Genomic DNA, 17,554 nt, shown 5'->3' on the forward strand with positions numbered 1-17,554 from the left:
GAATATCTTCATCTAAAATCTACACAGAAGCACTGTCAGAAGCTGCTTTGTGATATCTGCATTCAAGTCACAGAGCTGAACATTCCCTTTCATAGCCCAGGTTTGAAACACTCTTTCTGTAGTATCTGGAAGTGGACATTTTGAGCGAATTCAGGCCTACGGTGAAAACAGAAATATCTTCCCATAAAAAAGAGACAGAAAGATTCTCAGAAACTTAATCGGCATGTGTGTACTCAGTTACCAGAGTTGAAACTTTCTGTTGATACAGTTGTTTGGAAACACTCTTTTTGTCGAATCTGCAAGTGGATATTTGGATAACTTTGAAGATTTCGTTGGAAACGGGAATATCTTCATATAAAATCTAGACAGAAGCATTCTCAGAAACTTCTTTGTGATGTGTTTTCTCTACTTACAGAGTTCAACCTTTCTTTTGATACAGCAGTTTGGAAACACTCTTTTTGTAGAATCGGCAAGTGGATATTTGGATAACTGTGAAGAGTTCGATGGAAACGGGAATATCTTCACATAAAATCTAGACAGAAGCATTCCAAAAGCTTGTTTGTGATGAGTGTCCTCAACTAACGGTGCTCAACCATTCTTTTGATACAGCAGTTTGGAAACACTCTTTTGGTAGAATCTGCAAGTGGATATTTGGATAACTATGAAAATTTCGTTGGAAACGGGAATATCTTCATATAAAATCTAGACGGAAGCATTCTCAGAAACTTCTTTGACATGAGTTTCCTCAACTAAAGGAGTTCAAACTTTCTTTTCATACAGCAGTTTGGAAACCCTCTTTTAGAAGAATCTGCAAGTGGATGTTTGGATAACAGTGAAGATTTCATTGGAAACGGGAATATCTTTATATAAAATCTAAACAGAAGCATTCTCAGAAACTTCATTGTGATGTGTGTCCTCCACTAACAGAGTTCAAACTTTCTTTTGACACTGTAGTTTGGAAACACTCTTTTTGTAGAATCTGCAAGTGGATATTTCGATAACTGTGAAAATTTCGTTGGAAACGGGAATATCTTCATATAAAATCTAGACAAAAGCATTCTCAGAAACTTCTTTGTGGTGTGCGTCCTCAACTAACAGAGTTCAACCTTTCTTTAAAGAGAGCAGTTTGGAAACTCTCTTTTTGTAGAATCTGTAAGTGGATATTTGGATAGCTCTAACGATTTCGTTGGAAACGGGAGTATCTTCATCTTAAATCTACACAGAAGCACTGTCAGAAACTGCTTTGTGATATCTGCATTCAAGTCACAGAGCTGAACATTCCCTTTCATAGCCCAGGTTTGAAACACTCTTTCTGTAGTATCTGGAAGTGGACATTTTGAGCGAATTCAGGCCTACGGTGAAAACAGAAATATCTTCCCATAAAAAAGAGACAGAAAGATTCTCAGAAACTTAATCGGCATGTGTGTACTCAGTTACCAGAGTTGAAACTTTCTGTTGATACAGTTGTTTGGAAACACTCTTTTTGTCGAATCTGCAAGTGGATATTTGGATAACTTTGAAGATTTCGTTGGAAACGGGAATATCTTCATATAAAATCTAGACAGAAGCATTCTCAGAAGCTTCTTTGTGATGAGTGTCCTCAACTAACAGAGTTCAACCATAGTTTTGATACAGCAGTTTGGATACTCTCTTTTTGTAGAATCTGTAAGTGGATATTTGGATACCTCTAAAGATTTCGTTGGAAACGGGAATATCTTCATATAAAATCTAGACAAAAGCATTCTCAGAAACTTCCTTGTGGTGTGCGTCCTCAACTAACAGAGTTCAACCTTTCTTTAAATAGAGCAGTTTGGAAACTCTCTTTTTGTAGAATCTGTAAGTGGATATTTGGATAGCTCTAAGGATTTCGTTGGAAACGGGAATATCTTCATCTAAAATCTACACAGAAGCACTGTCAGAAACTGCTTTGTGATATCTGCATTCAAGTCACAGAGCTGAACATTCCCTTTCATAGCCCAGGTTTGAAACACACTTTCTGTAGTATCTGGAAGTGGACATTTTGAGCGAATTCAGGCCTACGGTGAAAACAGAAATATCTTCCCATAAAAAAGAAACAGAAAGATTCTCAGAAACTTAATCGGGATGTGTGTACTCAGTTACCAGAGTTGAACCTTTCTGTTGATACAGTAGTTGGGAAACACTCTTTTTGTCGAATCTGCAAGTGGATATTTGGATAACTTTGAAGATTTCGTTGGAAACGGGAATATCTTCATATAACATCTAGACAGAAGCATTCTCAGAAACTTCTTTGTGATGTGTTTTCTCTACTTACAGAGTTCAACTTTTCTGTTGATACAGATGTTTGGAAACACTCTTTTTGTAGAATCGGCAAGTGGATATTTGGATAACTGTGAAGAGTTCGTTGGAAACGGGAATATCTTCATATAAAATCTAGACAGAAGCATTCTCAAAAGCTTGTTTGTGATGAGTGTCCTCAACTAACGGAGCTCAACCATTCTTTTGATACAGCAGTTTGGAAACACTCTTTTGGTAGAATCTCCAAGTGGATATTTGGATAACTGCGAAAATTTCGTTGGAAACGGGAATATCTTCATATAAAATCTAGACGGAAGCATTCTCAGAAACTTCTTTGACATGAGTTTCCTCAACTAAAGGAGTTCAACCTTTCTTTTCATACAGCAGTTTGGAAACCCTCTTTTAGAAGAATCTGCAAGTGGATATTTGGATAACAGTGAAGATTTCGTTGGAAACGGGAATATCTTCATATAAAATCTAAACAGAAGCATTCTCAGAAACTTCATTGTGATGTGTGTCCTCCACTAACAGAGTTCAAACTTTCTTTTGACACTGTAGTTTGGAAACACCCTTTTTGTAGAATCTGCCAGTGGATATTTCGATTACTGTGAAGATTTCGTTGGAAATGGGAATATCTTCAAATAAAATCTAGACAGAAGCATTCTCAGAAACATCTTTTCGATGTGTGTCTTCAACTAACCGAGTTCCACCTTTCTTTTGACAGAGCAGTTTGGAAACACACTTTTTGTAGAATCTGTAAGTGGATATTTGGATACCTCTAACAATTTCATTGGAAACGGGAATATCTTCATATAAAATCTAGACAGAAGCATTCTCCGAAACTTCTTTGTGATGTGTGTCCTCAACTAACAGGGTTCAACCTTTCTTTTGATACAGAAGTTTGAAAACCCCCTTTTGGTAGAATCTGCAAGTGGATATTTGGATAACTGTGAAGATTTCGTTGGAAACGGGAATATCTTCATATAAAATCTAGACAGAAGCATTCTCAGAAGCTTCTTTGTGATGAGTGTCCTCAACTAACAGAGTTCAACCATTGTTTTGATACAGCAGTTTGGATACTCTCTTTTTGTAGAATCTGTAAGTGGATATTTGGATACCTCTAAAGATTTCGTTGGAAACGGGAATATCTTCATATAAAATCTAGACAAAAGCATTCTCAGAAACTTCTTTGTGGTGTGCGTCCTCGACTAACAGAGTTCAACCTTTCTTTAAATAGAGCAGTTTGGAAACTCTCTTTTTGTAGAATCTGTAAGTGGATATTTGGATAGCTCTAACGATTTCGTTGGAAACGGGAATATCTTCATCAAAAATCTACACAGAAGCACTGTCAGAAACTGCTTTGTGATATCTGCATTCAAGTCACAGAGCTGAACATTCCCTTTCATAGCCCAGGTTTGAAACACTCTTTCTGTAGTATCTGGAAGTGGACATTTTGAGCGAATTCAGGCCTACGGTGAAAACAGAAATATCTTCCCATAAAAAAGAGACAGAAAGATTCTCAGAAACTTAATCGGGATGTGTGTACTCAGTTACCAGAGTTGAAACTTTCTGTTGATACAGTTGTTTGGAAACACTCTTTTTGTCGAATCTGCAAGTGGATATTTGGATAACTTTGAAGATTTCGTTGGAAACGGGAATATCTTCATATAAAATCTAGACAGAAGCATTCTCAGAAACTTCTTTGTGATGTGTTTTCTCTACTTACAGAGTTCAACCTTTCTTTTGATACAGCAGTTTGGAAACACTCTTTTTGTAGAATCGGCAAGTGGATATTTGGATAACTGTGAAGAGTTCGTTGGAAACGGGAATATCTTCATATAAAATCTAGACAGAAGCATTCCAAAAGCTTGTTTGTGATGAGTGTCCTCAACTAACGGTGCTCAACCATTCTTTTGATACAGCAGTTTGGAAACACTCTTTTGGTAGAATCTGCAAGTGGATATTTGGATAACTATGAAAATTTCGTTGGAAACGGGAATATCTTCATATAAAATCTAGACGGAAGCATTCTCAGAAACTTCTTTGACATGAGTTTCCTCAACTAAAGGAGTTCAACCTTTCTTTTCATACAGCAGTTTGGAAACCCTCTTTTAGAAGAATCTGCAAGTGGATATTTGGATAACAGTGAAGATTTCATTGGAAACGGGAATATCTTTATATAAAATCTAAACAGAAGCATTCTCAGAAACTTCATTGTGATGTGTGTCCTCCACTAACAGAGTTCAAACTTTCTTTTGACACTGTAGTTTGGAAACACTCTTTTTGTAGAATCTGCAAGTGGATATTTCGATAACTGTGAAAATTTCGTTGGAAACGGGAATATCTTCATATAAAATCTAGACAAAAGCATTCTCAGAAACTTCTTTGTGGTGTGCGTCCTCAACTAACAGAGTTCAACCTTTCTTTAAATAGAGCAGTTTGGAAACTCTCTTTTTGTAGAATCTGTAAGTGGATATTTGGATAGCTCTAACGATTTCGTTGGAAACGGGAATATCTTCATCTAAAATCTACACAGAAGCACTGTCAGAAACTGCTTTGTGATATCTGCATTCAAGTCACAGAGCTGAACATTCCCTTTCATAGCCCAGGTTTGAAACACTCTTTCTGTAGTATCTGGAAGTGGACATTTTGAGCGAATTCAGGCCTACGGTGAAAACAGAAATATCTTCCCATAAAAAAGAGACAGAAAGATTCTCAGAAACTTAATCGGGATGTGTGTACTCAGTTACCAGAGTTGAACCTTTCTGTTGATACAGTAGTTTGGAAACACTCTTTTTGTAGAATCTGCAAGTGGATATTTGGATAACTTTGAAGATTTCGTTGGAAACGGGAATATCTTCATATAAAATCTAGACAGAAGCATTCTCAGAAACTTCTTTGTGATATGTTTTCTCTACTTACAGAGTTCAACCTTTCTTTTGATACAGCAGTTTGGAAACACTCTTTTTGTAGAATCGGCAAGTGGATATTTGGATAACTGTGAAGAGTTCGTTAGAAACGGGAATATCTTCATATAAAATCTAGACAGAAGCATTCTCAAAAGCTTGTTTGTGATGAGTGTCCTCAACTAACGGAGCTCAACCATTCTTTTGATACAGCAGTTTGGAAACACTCTTTTGGTAGAATCTCCAAGTGGATATTTGGATAACTGCGAAAATTTCGTTGGAAACGGGAATATCTTCATATAAAATCTAGACGGAAGCATTCTCAGAAACTTCTTTGACATGAGTTTCCTCAACTAAAGGAGTTCAACCTTTCTTTTCATACAGCAGTTTGGAAACCCTCTTTTAGAAGAATCTGCAAGTGGATATTTGGATAACAGTGAAGATTTCGTTGGAAACGGGAATATCTTCATATAAAATCTAAACAGAAGCATTCTCAGAAACTTCATTGTGATGTGTGTCCTCCACTAACAGAGTTCAAACTTTCTTTTGACACTGTAGTTTGGAAACACTCTTTTTGTAGAATCTGCCAGTGGATATTTCGATTACTGTGAAGATTTCGTTGGAAATGGGAATATCTTCAAATAAAATCTAGACAGAAGCATTCTCAGAAACATCTTTTCGATGTGTGTCTTCAACTAACCGAGTTCCACCTTTCTTTTGACAGAGCAGTTTGGAAACACACTTTTTGTAGAATCTGTAAGTGGATATTTGGATACCTCTAACAATTTCATTGGAAACGGGAATATCTTCATATAAAATCTAGACAGAAGCATTCTCCGAAACTTCTTTGTGATGTGTGTCCTCAACTAACAGGGTTCAACCTTTCTTTTGATACAGAAGTTTGAAAACCCCCTTTTGGTAGAATCTGCAAGTGGATATTTGGATAACTGTGAAGATTTCGTTGGAAACGGGAATATCTTCATATAAAATCTAGACAGAAGCATTCTCAGAAGCTTCTTTGTGATGAGTGTCCTCAACTAACAGAGTTCAACCCTTGTTTTGATACAGCAGTTTGGATACTCTCTTTTTGTAGAATCTGTAAGTGGATATTTGGATACCTCTAAAGATTTCTTTGGAAACGGGAATATCTTCATATAAAATGTAGACAAAAGCATTCTCAGAAACTTCCTTGTGGTGTGCGTCCTCGACTAACAGAGTTCAACCTTTCTTTAAATAGAGCAGTTTGGAAACTCTCTTTTTGTAGAATCTGTAAGTGGATATTTGGATAGCTCTAACGATTTCGTTGGAAACGGGAACATCTTCATCAAAAATCTACACAGAAGCACTGTCAGAAACTGCTTTGTGATATCTGCATTCAAGTCACAGAGCTGAACATTCCCTTTCATAGCCCAGGTTTGAAACACTCTTTCTGTAGTATCTGGAAGTGGACATTTTGAGCGAATTCAGGCCTACGGTGAAAACAGAAATATCTTCCCATAAAAAAGAGACAGAAAGATTCTCAGAAACTTAATCGGGATGTGTGTACTCAGTTACCAGAGTTGAAACTTTCTGTTGATACAGTTGTTTGGAAACACTCTTTTTGTCGAATCTGCAAGTGGATATTTGGATAACTTTGAAGATTTCGTTGGAAACGGGAATATCTTCATATAACATCTAGACAGAAGCATTCTCAGAAACTTCTTTGTGATGTGTTTTCTCTACTTACAGAGTTCAACCTTTCTTTTGATACAGCAGTTTGGAAACACTCTTTTTGTAGAATCGGCAAGTGGATATTTGGATAACTGTGAAGAGTTCGTTGGAAACGGGAATATCTTCATATAAAATCTAGACAGAAGCATTCCAAAAGCTTGTTTGTGATGAGTGTCCTCAACTAACGGTGCTCAACCATTCTTTTGATACAGCAGTTTGGAAACACTCTTTTGGTAGAATCTGCAAGTGGATATTTGGATAACTATGAAAATTTCGTTGGAAACGGGAATATCTTCATATAAAATCTAGACGGAAGCATTCTCAGAAACTTCTTTGACATGAGTTTCCTCAACTAAAGGAGTTCAACCTTTCTTTTCATACAGCAGTTTGGAAACCCTCTTTTAGAAGAATCTGCAAGTGGATATTTGGATAACAGTGAAGATTTCATTGGAAACGGGAATATCTTTATATAAAATCTAAACAGAAGCATTCTCAGAAACTTCATTGTGATGTGTGTCCTCCACTAACAGAGTTCAAACTTTCTTTTGACACTGTAGTTTGGAAACACTCTTTTTGTAGAATCTGCAAGTGGATATTTCGATAACTGTGAAAATTTCGTTGGAAACGGGAATATCTTCATATAAAATCTAGACAAAAGCATTCTCAGAAACTTCTTTGTGGTGTGCGTCCTCAACTAACAGAGTTCAACCTTTCTTTAAATAGAGCAGTTTGGAAACTCTCTTTTTGTAGAATCTGTAAGTGGATATTTGGATAGCTCTAACGATTTCGTTGGAAACGGGAATATCTTCATCTAAAATCTACACAGAAGCACTGTCAGAAACTGCTTTGTGATATCTGCATTCAAGTCACAGAGCTGAACATTCCCTTTCATAGCCCAGGTTTGAAACACTCTTTCTGTAGTATCTGGAAGTGGACATTTTGAGCGAATTCAGGCCTACGGTGAAAACAGAAATATCTTCCCATAAAAAAGAGACAGAAAGATTCTCAGAAACTTAATCGGGATGTGTGTACTCAGTTACCAGAGTTGAACCTTTCTGTTGATACAGTAGTTTGGAAACACTCTTCTTGTAGAATCTGCAAGTGGATATTTGGATAACTTTGAAGATTTCGTTGGAAACGGGAATATCTTCATATAACATCTAGACAGAAGCATTCTCAGAAACTTCTTTGTGATATGTTTTCTCTACTTACAGAGTTCAACCTTTCTTTTGATACAGCAGTTTGGAAACACTCTTTTTGTAGAATCGGCAAGTGGATATTTGGATAACTGTGAAGAGTTCGTTAGAAACGGGAATATCTTCATATAAAATCTAGACAGAAGCATTCTCAAAAGCTTGTTTGTGATGAGTGTCCTCAACTAACGGAGCTCAACCATTCTTTTGATACAGCAGTTTGGAAACACTCTTTTGGTAGAATCTGCAAGTGGATATTTGGATAACTGTGAAAATTTCGTTGGAAACGGGAATATCTTCATATAAAATCTAGACGGAAGCATTCTCAGAAACTTCTTTGACATGAGTTTCCTCAACCAAAGGAGTTCAACCTTTCTTTTCATACAGCAGTTTGGAAACCCTCTTTTAGAAGAATCTGCAAGTGGATATTTGGATAACAGTGAAGATTTCGTTGGAAACGGGAATATCTTCATATAAAATCTAAACAGAAGCATTCTCAGAAACTTCATTGTGATGTGTGTCCTCCACTAACAGAGTTCAAACTTTCTTTTGACACTGTAGTTTGGAAACACTCTTTTTGTAGAATCTGCAAGTGGATATTTGGATAACTGTGAAGATTTCGTTGGAAATGGGAATATCTTCAAATAAAATCTAGACAGAAGCATTCTCAGAAACATCTTTTCGATGTGTGTCTTCAACTAACCGAGTTCCACCTTTCTTTTGACAGAGCAGTTTGGAAACACACTTTTTGTAGAATCTGTAAGTGGATATTTGGATACCTCTAACAATTTCATTGGAAACGGGAATATCTTCATATAAAATCTAGACGGAAGCATTCTCCGAAACTTCTTTGTGATGTGTGTCCTCAACTAACAGAGTTCAACCTTTCTTTTGATACAGAAGTTTGAAAACCCCCTTTTGGTAGAATCTGCAAGTGGATATTTGGATAACTGTGAAGATTTCGTTGGAAACGGGAATATCTTCATATAAAATCTAGACAGAAGCATTCTCAGAAGCTTCTTTATGATGAGTGTCCTCAACTAACAGAGTTCAACCATAGTTTTGATACAGCAGTTTGGATACTCTCTTTTTGGAGAATCTGTAAGTGGATATTTGGATACCTCTAAAGATTTCGTTGGAAACGGGAATATCTTCATATAAAATCTAGACAAAAGCATTCTCAGAAACTTCCTTGTGGTGTGCGTCCTCAACTAACAGAGTTCAACCTTTCTTTAAATAGAGCAGTTTGGAAACTCTCTTTTTGTAGAATCTGTAAGTGGATATTTGGATAGCTCTAAGGATTTCGTTGGAAACGGGAATATCTTCATCTAAAATCCACACAGAAGCACTGTCAGAAACTGCTTTGTGATATCTGCATTCAAGTCACAGAGCTGAACATTCCCTTTCATAGCCCAGGTTTGAAACACACTTTCTGTAGTATCTGGAAGTGGACATTTTGAGCGAATTCAGGCCTACGGTGAAAACAGAAATATCTTCCCATAAAAAAGAGACAGAAAGATTCTCAGAAACTTAATCGGGATGTGTGTACTCAGTTACCAGAGTTGAACCTTTCTGTTGATACAGCAGTTTGGAAACACTCTTTTTGTAGAATCGGCAAGTGGATATTTGGATAACTGTGAAGATTTCGTTGGAAACGGGAATATCTTCATACAAAATCTAGACAGAAGCATTCTCAAAAGCTTGTTTGTGATGAGTGTCCTCAACTAACGGAGCTCAACCATTCTTTTGATACAGCAGTTTGGAAACACTCTTTTGGTAGAATCTCCAAGTGGATATTTGGATAACTGCGAAAATTTCGTTGGAAACGGGAATATCTTCATATAAAATCTAGACGGAAGCATTCTCAGAAACTTCTTTGACATGAGTTTCCTCAACTAAAGGAGTTCAACCTTTCTTTTCATACAGCAGTTTGGAAACCCTCTTTTAGAAGAATCTGCAAGTGGATATTTGGATAACAGTGAAGATTTCGTTGGAAACGGGAATATCTTCATATAAAATCTAAACAGAAGCATTCTCAGAAACTTCATTGTGATGTGTGTCCTCCACTAACAGAGTTCAAACTTTCTTTTGACACTGTAGTTTGGAAACACTCTTTCTGTAGAATCTGCCAGTGGATATTTCGATTACTGTGAATATTTCGTTGGAAATGGGAATATCTTCAAATAAAATCTAGACAGAAGCATTCTCAGAAACATCTTTTCGATGTGTGTCTTCAACTAACCGAGTTCCACCTTTCTTTTGACAGAGCAGTTTGGAAACACACTTTTTGTAGAATCTGTAAGTGGATATTTGGATACCTCTAACAATTTCATTGGAAACGGGAATATCTTCATATAAAATCTAGACAGAAGCATTCTCCGAAACTTCTTTGTGATGTGTGTCCTCAACTAACAGGGTTCAACCTTTCTTTTGATACAGAAGTTTGAAAACCCCCTTTTGGTAGAATCTGCAAGTGGATATTTGGATAACTGTGAAGATTTCGTTGGAAACGGGAATATCTTCATATAAAATCTAGACAAAAGCATTCTCAGAAACTTCCTTGTGGTGTGCGTCCTCAACTAACAGAGTTCAACCTTTCTTTAAATAGAGCAGTTTGGAAACACTCTTTTTGTAGAATCTGTAAGTGGATATTTGGATTCAACTAACAATTTCATTGGAAACGGGAATATCTTCATATAAAATCTAGACAGAAGCATTCTCCGAAACTTCTTTGTGATGTGTGTCCTCAACTAACAGAGTTCAACCTTTCTTTTGATACAGAAGTTTGGATACTCTCTTTTTGTAGAATCTGTAAGTGGATATTTGGATACCTCTAAAGATTTCGTTGGAAACGGGAATATCTTCATATAAAATCTAGACAAAAGCATTCTCAGAAACTTCTTTGTGGTGTGCGTCCTCAACTAACAGAGTTCAACCTTTCTTTAAATAGAGCAGTTTGGAAACTCTCTTTTTGTAGAATCTGTAAGTGGATATTTGGATAGCTCTAAGGATTTCGTTGGAAACGGGAATATCTTCATCTAAAATCTACACAGAAGCACTGTCAGAAGCTGCTTTGTGATATCTGCATTCAAGTCACAGAGCTGAACATTCCCTTTCATAGCCCAGGTTTGAAACACTCTTTCTGTAGTATCTGGAAGTGGACATTTTGAGCGAATTCAGGCCTACGGTGAAAACAGAAATATCTTCCCATAAAAAAGAGACAGAAAGATTCTCAGAAACTTAATCGGCATGTGTGTACTCAGTTACCAGAGTTGAAACTTTCTGTTGATACAGTTGTTTGGAAACACTCTTTTTGTCGAATCTGCAAGTGGATATTTGGATAACTTTGAAGATTTCGTTGGAAACGGGAATATCTTCATATAAAATCTAGACAGAAGCATTCTCAGAAACTTCTTTGTGATGTGTTTTCTCTACTTACAGAGTTCAAACTTTCTTTTGATACAGCAGTTTGGAAACACTCTTTTTGTAGAATCGGCAAGTGGATATTTGGATAACTGTGAAGAGTTCGATGGAAACGGGAATATCTTCACATAAAATCTAGACAGAAGCATTCCAAAAGCTTGTTTGTGATGAGTGTCCTCAACTAACGGTGCTCAACCATTCTTTTGATACAGCAGTTTGGAAACACTCTTTTGGTAGAATCTGCAAGTGGATATTTGGATAACTATGAAAATTTCGTTGGAAACGGGAATATCTTCATATAAAATCTAGACGGAAGCATTCTCAGAAACTTCTTTGACATGAGTTTCCTCAACTAAAGGAGTTCAACCTTTCTTTTCATACAGCAGTTTGGAAACCCCCTTTTAGAAGAATCTGCAAGTGGATGTTTGGATAACAGTGAAGATTTCATTGGAAACGGGAATATCTTTATATAAAATCTAAACAGAAGCATTCTCAGAAACTTCATTGTGATGTGTGTCCTCCACTAACAGAGTTCAAACTTTCTTTTGACACTGTAGTTTGGAAACACTCTTTTTGTAGAATCTGCAAGTGGATATTTCGATAACTGTGAAAATTTCGTTGGAAACGGTAATATCTTCATATAAAATCTAGACAAAAGCATTCTCAGAAACTTCTTTGTGGTGTGCGTCCTCAACTAACAGAGTTCAACCTTTCTTTAAAGAGAGCAGTTTGGAAACTCTCTTTTTGTAGAATCTGTAAGTGGATATTTGGATAGCTCTAACGATTTCGTTGGAAACGGGAATATCTTCATCTTAAATCTACACAGAAGCACTGTCAGAAACTGCTTTGTGATATCTGCATTCAAGTCACAGAGCTGAACATTCCCTTTCATAGCCCAGGTTTGAAACACTCTTTCTGTAGTATCTGGAAGTGGACATTTTGAGCGAATTCAGGCCTACGGTGAAAACAGAAATATCTTCCCATAAAAAAGAGACAGAAAGATTCTCAGAAACTTAATCGGCATGTGTGTACTCAGTTACCAGAGTTGAAACTTTCTGTTGATACAGTTGTTTGGAAACACTCTTTTTGTCGAATCTGCAAGTGGATATTTGGATAACTTTGAAGATTTCGTTGGAAACGGGAATATCTTCATATAAAATCTAGACAGAAGCATTCTCAGAAGCTTCTTTGTGATGAGTGTCCTCAACTAACAGAGTTCAACCATAGTTTTGATACAGCAGTTTGGATACTCTCTTTTTGTAGAATCTGTAAGTGGATATTTGGATACCTCTAAAGATTTCGTTGGAAACGGGAATATCTTCATATAAAATCTAGACAAAAGCATTCTCAGAAACTTCCTTGTGGTGTGCGTCCTCAACTAACAGAGTTCAACCTTTCTTTAAATAGAGCAGTTTGGAAACTCTCTTTTTGTAGAATCTGTAAGTGGATATTTGGATAGCTCTAAGGATTTCGTTGGAAACGGGAATATCTTCATCTAAAATCTACACAGAAGCACTGTCAGAAACTGCTTTGTGATATCTGCATTCAAGTCACAGAGCTGAACATTCCCTTTCATAGCCCAGGTTTGAAACACACTTTCTGTAGTATCTGGAAGTGGACATTTTGAGCGAATTCAGGCCTACGGTGAAAACAGAAATATCTTCCCATAAAAAAGAGACAGAAAGATTCTCAGAAACTTAATCGGGATGTGTGTACTCAGTTACCAGAGTTGAACCTTTCTGTTGATACAGTAGTTGGGAAACACTCTTTTTGTCGAATCTGCAAGTGGATATTTGGATAACTTTGAAGATTTCGTTGGAAACGGGAATATCTTCATATAAAATCTAGACGGAAGCATTCTCAGAAACTTCTTTGACATGAGTTTCCTCAACTAAAGGAGTTCAACCTTTCTTTTCATACAGCAGTTTGGAAACCCTCTTTTAGAAGAATCTGCAAGTGGATATTTGGATAACAGTGAAGATTTCGTTGGAAACGGGAATATCTTCATATAAAATCTAAACAGAAGCATTCTCAGAAACTTCATTGTGATGTGTGTCCTCCACTAACAGAGTTCAAACTTTCTTTTGACACTGTAGTTTTGAAACACTCTTTTTGTAGAATCTGCCAGTGGATATTTCGATAACTGTGAAGATTTCGTTGGAAATGGGAATATCTTCAAATAAAATCTAGACAGAAGCATTCTCAGAAACATCTTTTCGATGTGTGTCTTCAACTAACCGAGTTCCACCTTTCTTTTGACAGAGCAGTTTGGAAACACACTTTTTGTAGAATCTGTAAGTGGATATTTGGATACCTCTAACAATTTCATTGGAAACGGGAATATCTTCATATAAAATCTAGACAGAAGCATTCTCCGAAACTTCTTTGTGATGTGTGTCCTCAACTAACAGGGTTCAACCTTTCTTTTGATACAGAAGTTTGAAAACCCCCTTTTGGTAGAATCTGCAAGTGGATATTTGGATAACTGTGAAGATTTCGTTGGAAACGGGAATATCTTCATATAAAATCTAGACAGAAGCATTCTCAGAAGCTTCTTTGTGATGAGTGTCCTCAACTAACAGAGTTCAACCATTGTTTTGATACAGCAGTTTGGATACTCTCTTTTTGTAGAATCTGTAAGTGGATATTTGGATACCTCTAAAGATTTCGTTGGAAACGGGAATATCTTCATATAAAATATAGACAAAAGCATTCTCAGAAACTTCCTTGTGGTGTGCGTCCTCAACTAACAGAGTTCAACCTTTCTTTAAATAGAGCAGTTTGGAAACTCTCTTTTTGTAGAATCTGTAAGTGGATATTTGGATAGCTCTAAGGATTTCGTTGGAAACGGGAATATCTTCATCTAAAATCTACACAGAAGCACTGTCAGAAACTGCTTTGTGATATCTGCATTCAAGTCACAGAGCTGAACATTCCCTTTCATAGCCCAGGTTTGAAACACTCTTTCTGTAGTATCTGGAAGTGGACATTTTGAGCGAATTCAGGCCTACGGTGAAAACAGAAATATCTTCCCATAAAAAAGAGACAGAAAGATTCTCAGAAACTTAATCGGGATGTGTGTACTCAGTTACCAGAGTTGAAACTTTCTGTTGATACAGTTGTTTGGAAACACTCTTTTTGTAGAATCTGCAAGTGGATATTTGGATAACTTTGAAGATTTCGTTGGAAACGGGAATATCTTCATATAAAATCTAGACAGAAGCATTCTCAGAAACTTCTTTGTGATGTGTTTTCTCTACTTACAGAGTTCAACCTTTCTTTTGATACAGCAGTTTGGAAACACTCTTTTTGTAGAATCGGCAAGTGGATATTTGGATAACTGTGAAGAGTTCGTTGGAAACGGGAATATCTTCATATAAAATCTAGACAGAAGCATTCCAAAAGCTTGTTTGTGATGAGTGTCCTCAACTAACGGTGCTCAACCATTCTTTTGATACAGCAGTTTGGAAACACTCTTTTGGTAGAATCTGCAAGTGGATATTTGGATAACTATGAAAATTTCGTTGGAAACGGGAATATCTTCATATAAAATCTAGACGGAAGCATTCTCAGAAACTTCTTTGACATTAGTTTCCTCAACTAAAGGAGTTCAACCTTTCTTTTCATACAGCAGTTTGGAAACCCTCTTTTAGAAGAATCTGCAAGTGGATGTTTGGATAACAGTGAAGATTTCATTGGAAACGGGAATATCTTTATATAAAATCTAAACAGAAGCATTCTCAGAAACTTCATTGTGATGTGTGTCCTCCACTAACAGAGTTCAAACTTTCTTTTGACACTGTAGTTTGGAAACACTCTTTTTGTAGAATCTGCAAGTGGATATTTCGATAACTGTGAAAATTTCGTTGGAAACGGGAATATCTTCATATAAAATCTAGACAAAAGCATTCTCAGAAACTTCTTTGTGGTGTGCGTCCTCAACTAACAGAGTTCAACCTTTCTTTAAAGAGAGCAGTTTGGAAACTCTCTTTTTGTAGAATCTGTAAGTGGATATTTGGATAGCTCTAAAGATTTCGTTGGAAACGGGAATATCTTCATCTAAAATCTACACAGAAGCACTGTCAGAAACTGCTTTGTGATATCTGCATTCAAGTCACAGAGCTGAACATTCCCTTTCATAGCCCAGGTTTGAAACACTCTTTCTGTAGTATCTGGAAGTGGACATTTTGAGCGAATTCAGGCCTACGGTGAAAACAGAAATATCTTCCCATAAAAAAGAGACAGAAAGATTCTCAGAAACTTAATCGGCATGTGTGTACTCAGTTACCAGAGTTGAAACTTTCTGTTGATACAGTTGTTTGGAAACACTCTTTTTGTCGAATCTGCAAGTGGATATTTGGATAACTTTGAAGATTTCGTTGGAAACGGGAATATCTTCATATAAAATCTAGACAGAAGCATTCTCAGAAGCTTCTTTGTGATGAGTGTCCTCAACTAACAGAGTTCAACCATAGTTTTGATACAGCAGTTTGGATACTCTCTTTTTGTAGAATCTGTAAGTGGATATTTGGATACCTCTAAAGATTTCGTTGGAAACGGGAATATCTTCATATAAAATCTAGACAAAAGCATTCTCAGAAACTTCCTTGTGGTGTGCGTCCTCAACTAACAGAGTTCAACCTTTCTTTAAATAGAGCAGTTTGGAAACTCTCTTTTTGTAGAATCTGTAAGTGGATATTTGGATAGCTCTAAGGATTTCGTTGGAAACGGGAATATCTTCATCTAAAATCTACACAGAAGCACTGTCAGAAACTGCTTTGTGATATCTGCATTCAAGTCACAGAGCTGAACATTCCCTTTCATAGCCCAGGTTTGAAACACACTTTCTGTAGTATCTGGAAGTGGACATTTTGAGCGAATTCAGGCCTACGGTGAAAACAGAAATATCTTCCCATAAAAAAGAGACAGAAAGATTCTCAGAAACTTAATCGGGATGTGTGTACTCAGTTACCAGAGTTGAACCTTTCTGTTGATACAGTAGTTGGGAAACACTCTTTTTGTCGAATCTGCAAGTGGATATTTGGATAACTTTGAAGATTTCGTTGGAAACGGGAATATCTTCATATAACATCTAGACAGAAGCATTCTCAGAAACTTCTTTGTGATGTGTTTTCTCTACTTACAGAGTTCAACCTTTCTTTTGATACAGCAGTTTGGAAACACTCTTTTTGTAGAATCGGCAAGTGGATATTTGGATAACTGTGAAGAGTTCGTTGGAAACGGGAATATCTTCATATAAAATCTAGACAGAAGCATTCCAAAAGCTTGTTTGTGATGAGTGTCCTCAACTAACGGTGCTCAACCATTCTTTTGATACAGCAGTTTGGAAACACTCTTTTGGTAGAATCTGCAAGTGGATATTTGGATAACTATGAAAATTTCGTTGGAAACGGGAATATCTTCATATAAAATCTAGACGGAAGCATTCTCAGAAACTTCTTTGACATGAGTTTCCTCAACTAAAGGAGTTCAACCTTTCTTTTCATACAGCAGTTTGGAAACCCTCTTTTAGAAGAATCTGCAAGTGGATATTTGGATAACAGTGAAGATTTCATTGGAAACGGGAATATCTTTATATAAAATCTAAACAGAAGCATTCTCAGAAACTTCATTGTGATGTGTGTCCTCCACTAACAGAGTTCAAACTTTCTTTTGACACTGTAGTTTGGAAACACTCTTTTTGTAGAATCTGCAAGTGGATATTTCGATAACTGTGATAATTTCGTTGGAAACGGGAATATCTTCATATAAAATCTAGACAAAAGCATTCTCAGAAACTTCTTTGTGGTGTGCGTCCTCAACTAACAGAGTTCAACCTTTCTTTAAATAGAGCAGTTTGGAAACTCTCTTTTTGTAGAATCTGTAAGTGGATATTTGGATAGCTCTAAGGATTTCGTTGGAAACGGGAATATCTTCATCTAAAATCTACACAGAAGCACTGTCAGAAGCTGCTTTGTGATATCTGCATTCAAGTCACAGAGCTGAACATTCCCTTTCATAGCCCAGGTTTGAAACACTCTTTCT

The sequence above is a fragment of the Gorilla gorilla genome, chromosome 15, assembly GCF_029281585.2.
Source record: "Gorilla gorilla gorilla isolate KB3781 chromosome 15, NHGRI_mGorGor1-v2.1_pri, whole genome shotgun sequence".
NCBI classification, from domain to species: Eukaryota; Metazoa; Chordata; class Mammalia; order Primates; family Hominidae; genus Gorilla; species Gorilla gorilla.